This window comes from Patagioenas fasciata, chromosome W (assembly GCF_037038585.1).
Source record: "Patagioenas fasciata isolate bPatFas1 chromosome W, bPatFas1.hap1, whole genome shotgun sequence".
Classification (NCBI taxonomy): domain Eukaryota; kingdom Metazoa; phylum Chordata; class Aves; order Columbiformes; family Columbidae; genus Patagioenas; species Patagioenas fasciata.
Genome location: NC_092559.1, coordinates 66,340,660 through 66,361,362, shown reverse-complemented (window position 1 = coordinate 66,361,362; position 20,703 = coordinate 66,340,660). Strand labels below are relative to the sequence as shown.

The following is a 20,703-nucleotide window of genomic DNA, read 5'->3' as shown; positions in this document are numbered from 1 at the left end:
CAGGTAACCACAGAAATTCATGGATCCCAGCAAAGTGGGTGAGACCTTGGCTAGCTAACAAAGAAGAAACCGATTGCAATGATGACAACCCTTAACCTCAGAGGTGTTATCACTTCTAGCAATGGATGTAGCCAGTGTTGAGAATACCACTTTGTAAAACAGAGCAGCAATTAATTTTTTGTTATTGGCCATGGTCACAGTTATGAAGAGTTTGATGTTATGTGTTGTTTGAACTTAAAAGTTAAAAAGAGAAAAGATTTGCAGAACAAGAAAATAACAGAAGATGTTGGGTTTTTTGGGTTGGATGCCTTGTTTGGTTAAAAGGAATATTGAAAACAGGTTTGTTCTTGTTAACTGTAATTGTATTAGCCTTAATGTTCTTACCCTGTATTTCGCACTGTCTTTAAAGCATGGTACGGTGTATTGATAATACTATATTAAATAAAAGAGGGGGAGATGTAGTGGCAGAGCCCCCCCCCACCCCGAGGGGATGGGGTTGTCGCCAGCCTGGCTGAGAGGTGAAGCCAGAGACAAAAGAAACTAAAGGAGCACCATTAGAAGGTAACAATGAGTGAGCAATCGCGGGACACAGGCGTGCAGAGCACGTGGACAGTACATGCAGTCTATCACGTTATTGTATAGCACGAGTTACAACCAATCACATTGTTGTAAGGCACGTGGACAGGGCAGCTTTGCTATAAAGCTAGCCCGGTCCGACAATAAAGCAAACTCTGTGAACATCACATTGGTGTGTCATGTTCCGTCTCTCGTATGGAAAAAGCAACACCTGTCCCTTCTAAACAGCCTGTAGCCCATGACAGTTGACCTCCAGTCATGAGATCTGTCCCACCAACTTTCAGTAATGGTCACGAGATCATAGCCTTCTAGCAGCATGGTGGCTTCCAACTCCTCCTGTTTGTTGTCCATGCTACATGCACTGGTGTAGAGGCATTTCAGCTGGGCTGTCAGCCACATCACCTTCTCAGAGGAACACTCCTTAATTCCTTTGAAGTTTTTCACTGGTGTTTTCCTGTTGGCTTCTGTTACCTCAGAAGCCCCCAGCTTGTCTCTTTAAGACTTCAGGTGTGCTCCAATGTGGCCAACATGTCTCAGGGACACCGGCTGAGGGTCCTTGCTAGCACATCGCCTCTCTATCCTTGGTGTCTCATCCCACAGTTATTCACAGGCAAGCATGATATCGTTCCACTTCCCCATAATGTCTGGTTTAAAGCTCGATTAATGAGACCTGCTAGCTTATGTGCAAATACCTTCTTCCCCCTTTGAGAAAGGTGAACCCCATCTGACACCAGCAAACTTGGTGCTGTGTAGGTAATCCCATTATCAAAAAACCTGATGTCCCAGATGTCCTGATGTTTCACGTGCTCACTGAGCTACAAATAGCTCACTGTTACGTTCCCAGTCCAAGTTCACCTGAGCCACTTGAGTTCTGGCAGCATGGTCTACCTCCTTGTTGTTTTGATCTTTGGCATTGTGGCTCTTGGGCTTATGAGTATCTACCTTTAACAGCAGTGTTATGTACCCAGGCAGCAATGTCTTGCCACAGTGAAGCAGCCCAGATGGGTTTACCTCTGAGCTGACAATTGGTCTGCTTCCACTGCAGTAGCCATCGCCATAGGGCATTTGCCACCATCCATGAGTCAGTATAGAGCATTGGCCACTTCTGTCATTTGGCAATCTCTAAGGCCAGCTGCATGGCTTTCATTTCTGCAGACTGTCTCGACTTGCCTTCTCCTTCAACAACTTTGACGACTTCTTGTGTGGGACTCTACACAGCAGCTTTCCCCTTCCATTGGTTTCCCACAGCATTACAGGATCCATCAGTAAACAGAGCATAATGCCTTTCATCTTTTGAGAAATTATGTGGTGGTGCCTCTTGGGTACGAGTCACCTCCTTGGGCAATGCTCCAAAATCTCTGCCTTCTGGACAGTCCATGATCTCTTCCAAGATTCCTGGGTGGTTGGGTTGCATGATCAGTGCTACCCACTTACTCCATGTAGCATTGGTTGTGTCATGTGCAGAGGGAATGTTTCCTTTGAACATGCAGTGCACCACAGGCAATTGTGGTGCAAAGAGGAGCTGTGCTTCTGTACCAACAACTTCTGAAGCCACTCAAACCCCCTCATATACTGCTAGTATCTCTTTTTTAGTCAGGGTGTAGTGGGCTTCTAATCCTCAATACTCCCGGCTCCAAAACCCTATAGGTCAACCTCGAGTCTCTATGGGTGTTTTCCTACAGAGGTTCCAGGTGAGGCCATGGTCTCTGGCTACAATGCAGAGCGTTTCTCACAGCCAGTCCTCTCTTGACTGGACCAAAGGCTACCGCATGATCTGTGTCCTGTTTGATATGTTCAAAGGCCTGCTGATGTTTTGGGTCCCAGTTGAAATAGTTTTTCTTTCAGGTCACTTGATAGAGAGGGTTCACACACTGACTGTAACCTAGAATATGCATTCTCCAGAAACCCACAGTGCTTAAAAAAGCTTGTTTTTCTTTTTTGTTAGCTGATGGGGACATCTTATTGATCATATCCATAAGGATGGGAGAACATCCCTCTTGACATTTTATTTCCAAGAACTTGATCTCCTGTGCAGGTCCACAGGTCCTTTGACCTTGTTTTTTTTTTTTTTTTTTTAATGGCAAAACCACCTTCGACTCCAGTTCATATTGGAGTTCTAGCATGTCCAGTATGGCAGCACTCCACAGCAGTATGACTTTGTTCAGACCACAGTAGTCCACTGTTGACCTCTACCCTCCATCAGACTTTCACACTGGCTATATAGAACTATTAAAGGGTTAGTGAGTCTTGATGATCACTCTTTGGCTTTCCAGTCAATGTATCAATTTATGGATGGGAGCCAGGGAGTCTCAGTGTGATTTTGCACTGTCCTGGTAGCAATTTGCTGTTCTTCGATGTGCAGCAACCCTACAACAGAGGGATCCCCCAAGAGGCCGGGCAAAGTAGACAGCTGTTTAATCTTCTCTGTATCCATGGCGACTATACCAAAGGCCTAACAGTACCCTTTTGGGTCCTTGAAGTATCCTCTCCTGAGGTAGTCTATGCCAAGGATACATGTGGCCTCTGGGTTGGTCACAATAGGATGCTTCTGCCACTTGTCACCTGTTAGGCTCACTTCAGCCTCCAACAGAGACAAGTGCTGGGATCCCTCAGTCACTCCAGAAATCCAGATGAGTTCTGCTCCCTTGTACCCTGATGGCATTAGGGTATACTGTGTACCAGTGTCCACTAGAGCTTTATACTCCTGTGGATCTGATGTGCCAGTTCATTGAATCCACAGAGTCCAGGAAATCCTATTGTTCCTTTCCTTTCTTCCTGGTGAGAGTATTCACTATTTGAATCCTGCAGTATCAGACTAGAAGTCCCATCACCAAGATCAGGAGGAGAGGCATTCTCAGATTCTTCTGCATCTGGGGGATTGCTGCTTGCCTTCCAATATCTCAGTATCAACTGGAGTGGCAGCCTTAACAGATGTCTTCCCCTGCAGTTCACATATGCCAGTTTATAGCTTTGAGGTGGATGCATCATCCCACTTCCACATATCCTCCCCCTGGTCACACAAGAGGAGCCAGAGGGTGCCACACAGAGTACGCCTGGTGTTCCTCCTCCTCCTCCCTTACTAACAGATTATATGGACCCATCGACCATTGTTTCATTTTGACTACTGGGGAAATTACTGTAGCTGGGGTTTGGGTCTTTGTTTCAGCCATGCTGTCCTCAGATGCAGAGGTCCTCTTTTCCCTGCTCTTCCGATGGTGCTGGACAGAGGCTTGATAGGCATAGGTCAAGCCCCAAAGCAATGCTAGGAGTTGCCAGGTCTCATATGGGTAAGCAAGTCAACCTTCTGTCAAGTGGTGCACCAGTTCAATGGGATAACATACCTGTTCAGGCATAAAAACTCAGGCTATTGGAAGTGATAAGTTCCCCAGGCATCTGCCCAAATCCTTCCACATACCCTGCCACCCAGGGATCAAACAGCTCAGGGCAAATTTATTTGTCACATCACCAACCAGTTGTTTACTTGTACGCCAGAACCAAGTCAGGTTCCACACACCTAACAAAAAGCCAATCATGCTGATAATATGATTACACAGTTTACATGAGGATGTATAAGAAACTTGGGAACCCATGCGGTAAAACTGAACACGTTCATCCAAAGAAAAAGGGATGTGTAATCTAAAGATAGACCATCAGCTTCTGGTTTTAGCAACAGTGATATCAATCTGAAGAAACCACACTAATTTCAGAGCAGCTGCCTTGGATTTACATATGAATTACATATGTCAAATCAGTCTCTAGTTTATTGCTGAACATTAATCATAGAATGTCCTGAGTTGGAAGGGACCCACAAGGAACATAGAGTCCAACTCCTGTCCCTGCATATGACAACCCTACAGTTCACACCATGTGTCTGAGGGCATTGTCCAGTCTCTTCTTAAATACTGCCAGGCTTGGAGCTGTGACTACATCCCTAGGGAGCGTGTTCCAGTGCTCCACCACCCTCTGAGTGAAGAACCTTTTCCTAATGTCTAGCTTAAACCTCCCCTGGCACATCTTCCTGCCATTCCCTTGGGTTCTGTCATTGGTCACCAGAGAGAAGAGTTTGGCGCCTACCCTTCCTCCTGGCGAGGGCAAAAACTCATGGACTCCACACAATTCAATACGAATTCAAGCGAAGCCATTTATTACAGAGACAAGCCTCCTTATATACCCAGTTATTTCTTGATCACGCGTCCACGTTCCAAACACGCATTGGCTGATCGGATATTGTCCATGTTCACGGGCTGTCCACGCGCCCGAGTCTCACTGCTAATAGGTCCGTTGATTTACACCACGTTGGGGTCTTGTTATTTCGGAGTTGCTTCTCTCCCATGGCAGGTCCTGTTCCCAACCTTGAAATTCCTGTCTGGTTCAGTAACAAATCTCCATCTAACAGCAACCCCTCCACAACTCAGCCTCAAGAAAATCCCTCAAATCTCCCACAATTCCCCCTTTTTGTTTTTGAACCAGCCAGGCCTTGTTTACAACATACGGAATCATCTTTGAAATACGCTGCAGCATACAACATATGATTAACAAAAATGATTACAGTTACATATAATGTAGCTAAGCCTAACATAATAAGATCAAACAACTACCCACCATTTGTCAAACCCTAATTCTACTATGACAATCTTAATAACGTGCTCGGTTAGTTTGTCTAAAGTACTATGAATAGATCCAGAATGATTAAACAAGTTAATACAACATCTTTCTCTTAAGTTCATCACAACCATGTCCTTACAATAGCAACAAAAAACTATAGCAACATGATTTTGAAGTGTAACATGCCTAATACCATCAACATTCACTATTAATTGAATTAATATCTCAGAAGTTAGATTAGTCTGTTTAAAAGACCAATAGCTTAACTTTGATATGTCTCCTAAAGCTTTACCAGCTGCTAGACTAGGGAGAATACTAGATACTAGAGATACTATGGTAGGAATGTCTCATAATTTTACCTCATTTTTGCATTGACTAACTAAGTGTAGTATCACCCTTTTGACTCTCCTGCTGTTTGCTCAAATTGCCATTCTCCACAGAAGGTACACCACCTGCTTGCTGACAGGCTTCTAGACCACAAGGTCTGTGAGCATCTATACTGAATTAGGATCCGTAGTTTACATCTGAAACAGCCCTCACAACTTAACTCTCTCCTGTCCGTCTGCATCCGTTGAAACTTTGTTGAATCCACTTCAGTCCTCGGCCTGTAATGACACAAGCATAACCTTTTCCCCAGGTTATCAACTGATGTGGCCTTTTCCATTGACCATTAACTAGTGATTTGACCATAACTAATGTAGGTTCTTTCTGATTTAGCATGGTTTTGGGTCATACTTGCAAAGTGTCATCACAGGGCAAATTTAGGCTGCATCACTTAGATATAAGTGATTCATCACATACAATGCTTTTGACAATTGGTTTTGTGGTGTTTTCCCTACTTCTCCCCCCTTTTTGTTTAAAAAACAAAAACAAAAACAAGACAGTTCAGAATCAGATACTTGCATTGGACCTTGACTACGTACTCAGAATCACAAATCAAATTTAGAGATTCCTCCTTAAAAAGCTGTAAGTAATGTAAAGCTGCGCCAAGTTCTGCTAATTGCGTTGAACCTTCAATAATTTTTACAGAATGATGCCAATTGTTATCTTCACGTCAGACCACTACAGCTTTATGAGACTTCCCAGAACCATCAATAAAAACTGTGCAAGTATGTAGGATCAGACCAACCACAAGTGTGGTCTGTGACCTGATGTTAAAGACTTGCAGGTTCTGCATCAATTTACATTTAGGCATGCCAAAAGCTGTGCTGTTAAAAAAATCAGCTAGTGCAATTTACAAGGATGTAGATTGCAAATAAAAAATAAAAATTAAATTTCACAAACGGTACATGTATGACGAAAGGATCATAGCCTATTAAGACTTACATTAATTCCCTGCATTTCTTGATCAGAGTAACAATCGGTATATCAGTCTGTTAGCATTCTCATCATACTGTCCCACAATAGCCACAGGTTGTTTCTATGTTGTAGCTATAAATAGAGAAATCTGCAAGTCCAATCAAAGGCAGTCAGCCTGTAAGGTTGTCATAAATTTATTCATCAAAGTCTCTAAGTCCATTTTAGCTGTCATATTTATTGGATATTGTTTTCCCTTACCGGATCAAAGTCCTGTTTCAGTTCTATCAGTGTAGTATTTGCTTTATCGAAACATTGGCTGTTAATACTAGTGGAAATACAGCATTTGAAATTTCCTTGGAGATTTCTCACTTGCAGTAAGCAGATCTGCGCCATCCAAGCAGCTTCTTGTAGGACATGCAACTAAACAGAATTCTCAGAAAACGTTATTTGAGCTTACAATTTTCTTAATGAATCTTGACCCAAGAGAGGTATAGGGCTTTCTGGCAACTACAGGAATGCATGTATTAAAACTTTGTTCCAAATTTGGCATTCTATTGGTCTCAAAAACCAGCCTTTCTTTCGTTCTCTCCCATGACCTCAAAAACTTGCATGGTGAATTCACTAAGAAGTCTCTTACAACCAATTACCACAGAATAAGTCTATTAAAAAAAAATTTGGTTTAATTTCCCAACTTCATTAGAACTATGGATCCACTGGCAATGCCTTTAAATTTCAACCCTCAGACTCCTTGATGCAGGATTACAGTTCTCTAGCAGTAACATTGTTGGGGGGGGAATAAAACCTCCCTCTCGCCCCCATCTGAGATGGCAGGATCTCCAGCCCAGCATGAAAACAAATCAGTTTGAAGTGCACATCAAACCAACTTGGCTGCACTCTACACCCAAATCAGTACCACTCTGACCCAGAGAAGCACTGAGCACTCTGACCCCCCAAAGCTGACCAGTGTGAAAAGACTGACTTCAGCAAAGAGGGAAAATGATGAGCTCTCTTCCCAGATGTGCCAAAACCTAGGAAACAAGACAGAAGCAGAAAGAAACAACACCAACAACCGCTGATTCAAAGCCGAGAAGCAACACAGTGCCACAACAAGGATGGATGACAATACTCCAGGAACAAAAAAAGACAGAGCGGGGGGAGTAAAGCCCCCCTTTCTCCGCTTAGCATCGGGAAAACAGGTTGGGTTTCTTTTGTTTTGGTTTTTTCCTTTTTTTTTTTTCTTCTTGCTGCAGTTCAGATATAGCCAAGGCCATGCAGCTGGCGTAATCACTGGTATGAAATGGGAGGCTCTGGCAAACTCCTCGATTGCAATGACCTGAGTTTATCTGGCAGTTTCACACAAGCCCGAAATCCATGTTCAGGCACAGGCCTGGGATATTTTGCTTTTTTGTTCTCCCATTTCACTCCAACCATAATACACTTCATACACAATTCCAACCAGCTCAAGAGTTGCTACACTCCTCAGCCCCATTTACCTTTTACAATTTACAGATGTCAAAAAACAGTATATTAAGCATCAATGCATTATTCCATTTTCCTAGGTTCCAAATCAGTTCATATTCTAGCAGCTTTTAAATACAACCTCATACAATACCAAGTTCACATCCATCATAGCATTTAGACATTTTTTTGTTTGTTTTACTTTTTTTTCTTTCTTTTTTTTTTTTTTTTTGCAAAGCAGAGTTTAACAATTTAAATTCTTTTCTGGTCTCAAAATTACTAGATAACAATATAAGCAATTACTCTAATGTGTAAGGATGCATCCTAAGGGGGAGCAAGGTGGAATTTTAGCAGTGGAACCGGTTCCCATTTGTAATTATCTCCCCAAACAAAATTATTTTGGTACCAACTATAAATATGCAAATTAAAATACTGATCTCAGATATGAAAACCAAATACCAAGTTCAAATATGCAGATAGATCAGAATTACACTTATCCAAGACAATATCTCAATTTTTGCATTGCACCTTTGGGCCGCTTACTGCTCAGCCAGGCAGAGGTACCTCTGGGTCTCCCTGACAAAACAGGTCAGTGCGCCCTGGAGCCCCATCGGCACCCACCCCCCCACCGCCGCAGCAAGCTGGACTGGGCAAAGCTTTTATTAGTGTCTCATCTGGTGCGCTACAACTGTTATCCCAAAACCAGGATTCTTTAATTGGTGTGCATACAAAAAAGCCAAATCCAGCGCATCGAGATAAGACACAGCCTATCACAGAGTTGCGCAAGTCTGGATATTGGAATAAAGCTAGCATGATAGAAAGAAAAGTAACAGCTATTACACACAAAATCTTAACATCACGTTCACGCAGTGAGGAACTAAGTTACTCATGATCTTCTGTAATATCACAAAACACACTTTTTGAGTCAACGGATTCTCATGATTTAACAGTCTGTGAACTTACTGTACCATATAACAGAGAAAGACCTATTAAACTGTAATATCCTTAAACAGATACCTACAAAGAAAACAGGTTAATAAGGAAAGCATCTTGCAGACTTCAACCAGTTTACTGTGACCTGTATGTTATCACTTCACTCTCTCTCAGCTTGTTGAAGTTCAAACTGTTTCGTCTGTAAAACTGTCTGAAATGATTTAATGATCTCTTGTAGGGATTTATTTTGTCCTACTCTTATCACCTTAAAAACAACATTAATCGCAAGTGTTATACTTCAAGATTGTATTCTCCGGACGCTTTTCCCAATCATTTAACTTATACAGCAGCCACCATTAATTACAATATTTTACGAGATCTTCCTTCCTCATATTTCCAAGTGATTTCCTATGTTTCAAAACACCTCCCAATACTGATTTCTTAGGAACACAACTGAAAACAGTCATTTCTGACCCCATCTCGTAAGTAAAAAACATGAGAAGAGGGAGGGAGGGGGGGAAAGCACAGGGCTGCTTGTACTGCGAGTGGGAAAAGTGGGGAGAAAGTTTTACGGTGTACTTATACCACAAAGAAACAATTCTAACAACAACCAGTGAAACCATTAACTCACATTCCTGACAAGCTGCTTGATTTTCAGAGGGGCAATACACAGACGCACGTAATATGTACTGTAAAACCTGCAGATAACATGTTGATAGCAAACATTAGCATTCTCTACTGCTAATTTCAACACCAGTGCTTCCTTAACTTCTACGTTTTCAACCTGCTTATTGATAGCCTCTTGAAGATGGTCAATAAATTGCACGTAATTCTCACTGGGATCCTGATAGTAGTTATAAAAGATTTGGCTGCTTTGTTGGTTTTCAGACACCTCTACTATAGTTTGATATGCAAGGTCTGTTGACTGCCTCAGGATTTCAGAAACTAATAGTGCCTGTAATTGTGGTGTGTCAATTAGTGTCTGTTCCAAGAGCTGGGAGATACCTGCCGTATTCAACGAGTCTCCATCGTTCCATCCTAAATAATCTATAGCTGTTACATTGCATGGGTCTAATTTTGCTTGAGTCTTTCGTAGTTTTTATCTGATCTTGGGGCAACATGTACACATACTCTTTTTCCTGTTAACTTTTGAAGAAAATGCTGCAAACCCCCATCCTCATCGGAGTCATCAGATAACATGGACTTGAACGGTGCTGGAGAATCGTTGGTAACAGGAGGGTTCAGAACAGTGCACAGTCTCGCCAATACTTTGTAGCATCATAAATATTCTTATTACCTGAGTCCCCAGGAGTTCCCCCTTTCCCGTCACGATCATCATGACCGCATTGCCGACTGTTGGATTCACTCGCTATTAGCTGATCTAATCTGTCACACAGTTCTGTTTTCCAGTTCTTATCCAGTGACTCCTTCTACTCTCTCGTGGAAGTTGGAGGGTTAAAAGGCGGTAAAGGCAGATACAAATTGGTAAAGGGACTGAGAGTACACTTGTTTACGACATTAGCATTCTCAGTTTTCACAGGTTCTTTGGGCAAGTTGTCTGACTCCAATCCTCTGGACTTGCTGTTCTCACCAGGGTTGGACAATGGTATAGGAGGCCACCTGCTCGGCATTTTTCCTCCCCCCGCCCCGGACTGCTGAGTTATCGGGGGTGCCGAAAGCACAGCAGGGGATGGAATAGGGAGGATATCAAAGACACGAACCGGGTAAACTTCACAGGGACTTTCAGGACACTTATCAGGCTTCAACGCTGCAAAGATTCGGGTAGCAGCAGACCGTTCAGCCTTAAGATCTTTTAAGGTAGTGATTACAAGCTTCCATGTAGTTACTAATGATTGAGCTTCTTTATCTCCATTGCTGACTTTATCCCATGATTTCTGCCCTATATCGTCCCAAAGTTCAAGTTTAAGTTTTGAGTCACTAATGCTCATAACAGTCTTTTCAGGTTTTAATTGCTTCACTGTAGTAATTATCAGTTTCCAAGTGGTTACAAGGCCGAGAATATATTTTTCACGGCGACTAATTGCCTTCCACAACACCGTTCCCACTTTTTCCCAAGTCTCTATTTGAAAAACTCCTAACAGGTCAGCAGGAAACCCATTGCCTCTGCACCAAATTGATAGTCTTTTGAGGTGACTCTCCTCATACTTCACCCCTCTCTTAGAGAGAATATGCAAGAGGAGCTGCAGTATTTCTTCTTCTTTAAAAATATTCTGCCCTGTAGTGGCAGAGCCCCCCCCGCCCCAGGGGGATGGGGTTGTCGCCAGCCTGGCTGAGAGGTGAAGCCAGAGACAAAAGAAACTAAAGGAGCACCATTAGAAGGTAATAATGAGTGAGCAATCGCGGGACACATGCGTGCAGAGCGCGTGGACAGTACATGCAGCCTATCGTGTTATTGTATAACACGAGTTACAACCAATCACATTGTTGTAAGGCGCGTGGACAGGGCAGCTTTGCTATAAAGCTAGCCCGGTCCGACAATAAAGCGAACTCTGTGAACATCACATTGGTGTGTCAGGTTCCGTGGCTCGCATGGAAAAAGCAACACTTTGGTGACCCCGACGTGATACTTCGTATCGAAGCAAGATCGCCGGAAGTGAAGACGCGAGGACGCGACCTGGGGGCGACACCAGCCCGGCGCTCAATCATAGCGGAAAGTAGGCCTACGGGGAAGCAGGTGGCATGGGAAACACGGCATCCGTGGAAGAAAAAATAATAATGAAAAGTATTCTGCAGCTGGCTGCACGAACAGGAAGGTATTTTGAAAAAGACGCGTTAAAGTGTCTGCTCCGATTCGCCCTGCGTAAGGGGTGTGTCCGTTCGACGGACGAATTTTTTTCTCCCGGTACATGGGAGGACATAGGGAACGAACTATGGGAAGCGGTCGGGGGAGCCGCGAGGCTTGCGATCTCGCCGGACCCTGGCGGGAGGTCAGGCAGCTAATACAGGAAGTCTCAGAGGAGCCGGAGCTGTGTGCCGTCCCCTCGGAGCCGCCCGCCGCGAGCTGCCCCCACTCCGAGAACTCCGAAGAATCAACACCGCTGGTATGTCCCGTATCAGATCTGGAGTTCTGGAGCGGAGAGCAAATTATACCCTCTGCACCCGTTGAGCCATTGCCTGGCTCCGACGACGAATGGCAGCAACCAGCAAGTTTCAACAAGCCAGGACAAGTTAATCCAGCCGACGTGCCTTTGCCGGAGGACCCGATGGAACACCAGGACGGAGCACCGCAGGATCGCCCTGACTTCCAGGAGGAGAGCCACGTGCAGAGCCTGAAGGACTTACTGAGACGGCAGGAGAGCCAGATGCCAGAAGTTCTAAAAGCTATGAAATGATTAGATGGCGGTAACAGTAAAACTTCGTGGTTATTAGCATATAAAAAGACGTCAGATGCAATTAAGGACGGGCTGGAGGCAATTGGCAGGGAATGTGAAAAACGGGGAAAACAGGAAAGGGAGGGGGTGGAATTAGACCTCACTCCCGAGGAGCTCCGTATTAAAACGGAGTGAATACAAAAATGGGCTAGACAATGTGTTGAAGGTGGGATGTGGTCTGTAAGAGAAGCAGATGAATATTTGAGAGCACGATATGGAAAAGGGCTGGAGACTGGGTTAGCAGACCGGTTTGCAAATATGCGTCAACTTACTGATCCACAGGGAAATACAAAGGAATTGTATAGCAGTGATAATAATGATAATTTGGGTGCTGCCCCGGTGCATCAGGGTAGAGATATTCCTCGAGATCATTCTTATAATGCAGGGCAACGTTGGCAAGGGGTAATCAGAGATGCAACCATTGAAGGGATCATGTTACCTGGTAGTATTACAGCAATGCCAGTGCACATAGATAACAGAGGACAAAGGCGGTGGTCGCCCTTTGATTGGAAAACGGTTAAGCAATTGCAAAGTGCAGTTATGCAATATGGTATGGATAATAAGCATGTGATGCAGCTAATCAATTCATTTTTCAAGGGGCAAGTACTAACTCCAACAGATATTAGGGCACTGATGGAATTATTGCTTCCTCCAACGGGGTATTTGCTGTTCTTGGACAAGTGGCAGGGAAAAGTGGAATTGGCAGTATTAGAAAATGTTCGTTTACCAGCTGATGATCCGTTGCGGTTAGATAGCATGGACCAGTTACTGGGTCGTGGGCAATATGCAGATGGTGCTACTCAGGCAGCACTTCATTCAGGGATTTTGCAGCAAACGCAAGGGCTTGCCCTGGTGGCAGTGAAAGAATTGCCAAATAGAGGTAACCCTGTGCCACCCTATTCTACAATAGGTCGGGATCCTGGGGAACCATATATGACGTTTGTGGATCGTTTAAAAGAAGCGATAGATGCCTCTCCTAACTTGTCTCCATAGGCAAAAGCTGCTGTGGGGAAAGATTTGGCTATGATGAATGTAAACACCCAATGCCAACAGATATTAGCCGGTTTGGGAAAAACTGCTTCTCTGGCAGAGATGGTGGAAGCTTGCACACGGGTACCGATTATGCAACAGGAGGTAGAAAAGGCAAAAATACATGCTCAAGCCCACGCTGCAGCCTTGGCTGCAGCACTTAAGCCTGCAATGAAAGGTCGAAGCCCTTCTTTTTGTGGCCTAGCATGTTTTACTTGTGGACAGACAGGACATATTAAAAGAAACTGCCCTCAGTATGCTTAGCAGCATTACAAAAATGGCATAACTCTCCAGTTAATCTGGTAACAGATTCTATTTATGTTGTGGGAGTTGTACAATGAATACATAGAGCGCTTTTGCAGCGAGTTTCCAATTCCTTATTGTTTGAAGCATTGTTAGATTTGTGGAACGTATTAGATTATAGGACAGCACCAGTATTTATCATGCATATAAAAAGCCATACTAACATACCAGGTGGTTTAGTAGAAGGAAACAGCATTATAGACAAACTTGTGGCAGTAACAGATATATCTCCTTTTGAACAAGCTAGACAAGCTCACAAATTCTTTCATCAATCCTCAGCAGCACTCCGAAAACAGTTTACAATTACAAAGGAACAAGCTCGAGCCATTATTGCAGCTTGTCCTGATTGTGCCCGCATAGTGCCTCTCCAACAAAAGAGAGTAAATCCTCGGGGCTTGCAGCCAGGTCAGTTATGGCAAACTGATATTACTGAATTTGCACCGTTTGGCCGACAAAAGTACATTCATGTCTCCATAGATACCTGTTCAGGACTGCTGTGGGCTACAGCTTTGACCTCAGTAAATGCAGAGGCAGTAAAACGTCATTTATTACAGGCTTTTGCTGTCATGGGTGTCCCTACACAAATCAAAACAGATAATGGTCCTGCATACCACTCTGACAGACTTGCAACCTTCCTCATCCAGTGGAAGGTACAACACCTGCTTGGAGTCCCTTATAATTCTACTGGCCAAGCAATTATTGAGCGTGCACACCGTACATTAAAAAATCTTTTGTCTGTTTTGAAAAAACAAGGGGGAATTGGTGTGAGCCCAGAAGAGGTATTGATGAAGGCATTGTATGTGCTGAACTAGCTTAATCCTAAAAGTGAAACTGGAATGGAACCGGTTGTTATGCACCATATCAAAAATGTCGAAGATTTTTCCAAAAATGTGCCTAAGGTTAGTGTGTTTAATCTGACAACACACCAATGGGAAGGTCCTATGTCACTAATAACCTGGGGAAGGGGATATGCTTGTGTTTCTACAGGTAACCACAAAAATTCGTGGATCCCAGCAAAGTGGGTGAGACCTTGGCTGGCTAACAGAGAAGAAACTGATTGCAGTGATGACAACCTTTAACCTCAGAGATGTTATCGCTTTAAGCAACGAATGTAGCCAGTGTTGAGAATACCACTTTGTAAAACAGAGCAGCAATTAATTTTTTGTTATTGGCCATGTTCACAGTTATGAAGAGTTTGATTGTATGTGTTGTTTGAACTTAAAAAGATAGAAGATTTGCAGAACAAGAAAATAACAGAAGATATTGGGTTTTTTGGGGTGAATGCCTTGTTTGGTTAAAAGGAATATTGAAAACAGGTTTGTTCTTGTTAATTGTAATTGTATTAGCCTTAATGTTCTTACCCTGTATTTCACACTGTCTTTAAAGCATGATATGGCGTATTGTTAATATTATATTAAATAAAAGAGGGGGAGATGTAGTGGCAGAGCCCCCCCCACCTCAGGGGGATCGGGTTGTTGCCAGCCGGAGTCTCACTGCTAATAGGTCCGTTGATTTACACCACGTTGGGGCCTTGTTATTTTGGAGTTGCTTCTCTCCCATGGCAGGTCCTGTTCCCAGCCTTGAAATTCCTGCCTGGTTCAGTAACAAATCTCCATCTAACAGCAACCCCTCCACAACTCAGCCTCAAGAAAACCCCTCAAATCTCCCACACCTCCTCTCCTAATGTATTGAGATTAAGTGGAAAAGCTTTGATAGGTGGCTCATAGAGAGAAGTCCACACAGGAGCAGGTTTTCTGGGAGGAACTGTGGACCATGGGGGAGCCATGCTGGAGTAGTCTTTCCCTGAAGGACTGTATGCTGTGGGAAGGACTCTATGCTAGAGCAGAGGGAAAGTGTGAGAATTAAGGAGCAGCAGAGACAGTGTTATGAACTGATTGCAATCCCCATTCCCCATCTCTGAGCTGCTCAGGGTGGATAGGATGTAGCAGAGTTGGAAATGAAGTAGAGCCTGGGAAGAAGGGTGGAGGAAGGTGTTTTTTAGTTTTGTCTTTGTTTCTCACTACCTGAATCTATTTTAAATTGGCAATAAATTAAATTAAATTAATTTTCCCCAAGTCGAGTCTGTTTTACCAGTGATGGTAATTGATAAGTGATCTCCCTGTCTGTATCTCAACCCATAAGCTTTTCCATCTTATTTTCTCCCCCTGTCCTTTTGAGAGGAAGGAATGAGAGAGCAGTTGGGTGGGTGTCTGGCATCCAGCCAAGGTCAACCCACCATAATTACTAAATACAAATTTCTGATTCAGTAAAAATAAGCCGCAAGGTAGCTTGTGGAGCACAGAAATGGCAGCAATGCCATGGGCATATGCCAGCCCAAGTGCATGGTCATCGTTGTTATAAAAAATGTTCCCAGTCACAGGAGAGTATGGTGATAAGTGGTACAGCAAACAGAAAAAGCTGACAGAAGCCACTAACAAGCTCTGGACTCTTTTATACAGGAAAGCAAGCAAGCTCTGTGACTAATGCAGGAGCCTGCCAATTAACTGCTGAACAACTATAAATGCAATCCGATAAACGCTCCAATCAAATCTGTCATTATCTTAAGCCCTACATTGGAGACCAAAAGGGGCTATGGTGGGTTGATCCTGGTCAACAGCTAAACACCCATATAGCTGCTCACTTCTCTCTCCCACAGGACAGAGGAAATAGAAGAAAGGTGAGAAGAGCCATGGATCAATATAATGACAATTTAATAGGGAGAGCGTGCAAGCTAAGCAAAAAGAGGAATTAATTCGCTACTTCCCATTGTCAGGCAGATGTTTAGCCACTTCCTGGGAAGCAGGGCCTCAGCATGCATAGAAGTTGCTTAGGAAGACAAATGCTATAACCACAAACATCTCCCCTTCCTCCTCCTTTTCCTGAGCTTTTATTGCTGAGCATGATGTCCTATGGTATGGAATATCATTTCAGCTCAGCTGTCCCAGCAGTGTCTCCTCCCAACCTCTTGCCCACCCCCAGCCTACTCACTGCATGAGAGTGGGGGCCAGGGCAGAGTGGGAAAGAGAGAAAGCCTGGATGCTGTGAAAGCTCTGCTCAGCAATAATAAAAACATTGATGTGTTATCCACAAATGCAAATCACAGCACCATATGGGCTCCTATGAGTAAAGTTAACCCCATCCCAGCCAGACCCTTTACAATCCCTGACTGAATGAAGCTGAACAGGAAAAGTATAATGGTATTTAAATTATTGTAGGTATTGTAGGTTAGATTCTGCTCTATCGCTGAATTTATTCAGATGGAAAACACTTTTGCAAATTCTGACCATAATATTTGAACCTGATCTTAATTTCCTTACACAGAAAAAATTTCTAGGGTGAGATCTAGATGGACTTCTTAGGCACGTCAAACTAAAGCTTTGTAATGTGAAAAAAAAAAAAAAAAGATGATAAACGTGCCTAGATTTCCCAAGGAGACACAGAGTGAAACAGGCAATTTTGAAGGTCACCTCTCAGCCCTCCACCTGTGCTTGGTAAGGACTCATTTGAGATAACCAACAGGAACTCCTCTGTACAGAAGGACTGTCTATCAGTTCCTTGTTCAATGTGGAGTTTTCTGTGGATTGCCATTCTGTCAATCACACATACTTACAACAAAGAAAAATTGCTGTTAAAAAACTACTGTAATAATATGTATACCAAGACAAAGCCTTTAGGTCTAAATATATATATATAACCTGTATGAAACTATTGCCACAGAGAACAAGACTCTAGTTCTGGACAGACTACACATGGTGGATTGGTACAGATTTATAGAGCTTCAGTGAGGTTCAGTAGTTTGTTTACTGTTTTGAAGACCTGGAGTCCAGTAATCCATATTCCTAGATTGTATCTTCCAGTTTTTATGGACTATGGCCCATGCAAAATAAATGTTATGAGAATGAAAACAACTGTTGAAAGATATTCTAATTAATCACTGCAAGAAATATTTGAAAGAGAGAGAGAATAACATAGCAATTAAAAGCACTACACAGTGCATTATTTTATTTAAAAGTATGCACTGCATATAGCTGTCTTTGAACTGAGTGATTGTGGCAGCTCCTGGGAAGGTGCAGGCAAATTCTTACAGGTAATCTTAAGGAGGCAGATGTTTCCTCCTCTCAGTCATGGAGTTATTTTACTGATGTGACATCATATCAATGAGTTGTAAACCAATTTTACTAGAAGATGCTCTGAAACAAGGAGATGAGGGCATAGTTCTATTCTTTAAGATTAGCTTGAGAGATATTCTCCTTTCAGAAAGAAAATAAGTTTCGCCTTCTAGTTTCTTGGAGGAAGGTGATATTGGTGGCATTGTATTACGGCCAATCATTTTAGCACTACTAAAAATCGTTCTTGTTTAGAAAGAAGTTCAATGATGTTGTATTTGATTAATTCCATATTCCCACAGGATGTTAGAAATTGTTTCATGTCCCATGTAGGAATTCCACAGAACTGAAGGTACTTAGTATCATAAAAGATAAAGCTCAAGCAGCCAAATTCTTCCTTTTGCATCCTTAAAATGCTGAAAGCAAATAAAATGTTTTGATTGTGTGAAATTATACATCTGTCAACATGAACCCAGTTGTGCTCCCATTGCAGTCAGTGGGAGTTTACTGTTCCATTTTAAGTGGGCTACATTAAACCCTCTATCACTGACTTTTGAATAGAAACCAAGGACCTCATTCTGAAACATTCCCTCTGGTTAGCAGATCCACTGAAATCAGTTTTGAATCATCCTCAAATTTCCGTAACATCAAAATATACTTGGTGCAGTAGAAGAAAAGCCTGAATTAATAATAGGATACAATCTCTCTGTTGTAAGATGCAAGGAAAGCAGAAGCCCTTGAAACTGAAGGTTAGCTGTCCATATTGAAGCTTATATGTGCAATTCAAAAATATATTTTATAATATCACTTTATTAAGATCCATATAGATAGGTATATAGCAGATATCTCACTCATCATAAATATAATAGTACTTCTTACCTGTTACCTATGGCTACTATATTTGCTTAAACAGATATCAACAAAACCCCTCGATGTATTACTAAATCAAAAGATTTTTTGAGGAAGTTTAGACACTGACTTTTCATTTTCTTAAATAGTTGTAAATCCATTATTATGTTATAAGCAAAAAGATACATTTGATTTAAGGTTGAAATATATTGATAAATTAAATCCTAATATCAGATGAATGGAACAATTTTAAAGAGAAAAAATATCACAGAATCACAGAATGTTAGGGATTGGAAGGGACCTCGAAAGATCACCTAGTCCAATCCCCTTGCTGGAGCAGGAGCACCTAGATGAGGTTACACAGGAATGTGTCCAGGTGGGTTTTGAATGTCTCCAGAGTAGGAGACTCCACAACCCCCATGGGCAGTCTGTTCCAGTGTTCTGTTACCCTTACTGAGAAGAAGTTTCTTCTCAAATTTAAGTGGAACCTCTTGTGTTCCAGTTTGAACCCATTACCCCTTGTCCTACCACTGGTTTGTCACCAAGAAGAGCCTGGCTCCATCCTCCTGACACTCACCCTTTATATATTTGTAAACATTCATGAGGTCACCCCTCAGTCTCCTCTTCTCCAAGCTAAAGAGCCCCAGCTCCCTCAGCCTTTCCTCATAAGGGAGATGCTCCACTCCCTTAATCATCTTCATTGCCCTGCCCTATCTCTGTATATAGGTTTTGCTTTGCACTGTGCTATATCAATAGAACTATATGCATAATGAGGCCATGGAAATGAAGTGAAATCAGCAAAAGTATAGTGGAGGAGGGGGTAAAATATGGCCATCAGTATAATGACCAAGGAGTAGAGAATTTAAATGTTTAATGCTTGCACATTGAAGTTCATTTTTCTGTCATCTTTTTGAATGGGTAGATTGAAACTCTTGAAAGACCAGAATGAGAAGATCTCTGTTCTGGATGAAAAAGTTTAATAATATTCTTTAACAGACTGTCCAGATTTAACTTTCTAACCTATAGCAGTTTACCCATATTTTTAAAATAAAGAAGCATGGTAATAACTAGTGGGGATAATGGAGGAGAGGGAGAACCCCCATTTTCTGTTTTTTCAATGAACGGGTCTTTTGCCTTGTTGCACTGTCTGGATGCCAGCTCCTCATGTCTCAGCCATGATGGAAGCTTAGAGTACAATAGAAGCACAGAAACAACATGAATTACTAATACATTTATATCTTACTGGATGGCCTCCACCCCTGAAATGAATGTAGTCTAAAAATATCCTCCACTCTAAATTGCTTTACTACGCAGGCAGTCTTGCAAAAATACTACACTTACAAAATAAAAATCCAAACCCCAGACAGAATCATCTTGATGTGAATTGTTTTGCTTCTGTTTGAAAATTCTCTGTCTTTTTGAAAGATATTAGTCTCATTTAATAATATAAAGTGCATGCCTATGATAAGAATGATAGTATTCTACTTCTTGTGAATTTATGAGGAATATCTTGTAATTTCAAATAAAAAAAAAGGAAAAAATGGAGGAACTATATATCATCAATATATATAGTGTTATTTTTTATTGTTGTAGCCTGATAAAACTAAATAATATCAGTTATTGGAAAATATTTTCAAGATACAACAGTGTTTTCATAACTCATGCTTAACATGGTACATGCTAATCATAAAATGGTAACATTAATTTTTTTATATTTTAGTTATGTAGTGCACCTTATTATCGGTAAATTAATATTAATAGTTCCAATTTATCTTTTAAGAATAGCATATTTAAAAATATTAACATTTTTTAAATGCAAAATAAAGCCAAGCCCATAATTAGCAATGTCCTTTTTTGATGTTAATTGACTTTATGGTTGTTAATTTTTTTTTAATTTGACAAATACCTCAGCTTTATCAAAGAATGACTGAATTGTCTTAACAAAGAAGATGAAGGCCGTGTACTGCTTATAATAGAATAACCACCTTCCAGAGCTCTTAAATCCACAATATATGTAGTGCAGGTCCTGAGTGGCTTTTGTTTTCAGTGTGTTTTGTAAGCTTTTTTTCTGCATCAAATACGTCAAGTTAATTTACAGGGCGCTATTACTGATATGTTTTCTTGGTTTGTGGTTTTCTGTGAAAGGCAGGCAG

General features: G+C 42.0%; 1 long non-coding RNA gene across 1 annotated transcript in view; it reads right to left on the bottom strand.

Moving 5' to 3' along the window:
• The window catches only part of LOC136115751 (uncharacterized), a 70,635-nt gene that overhangs the window by 36,730 nt on the left and 13,202 nt on the right, over positions 1-20,703 (bottom strand). The window lies entirely within an intron of this gene.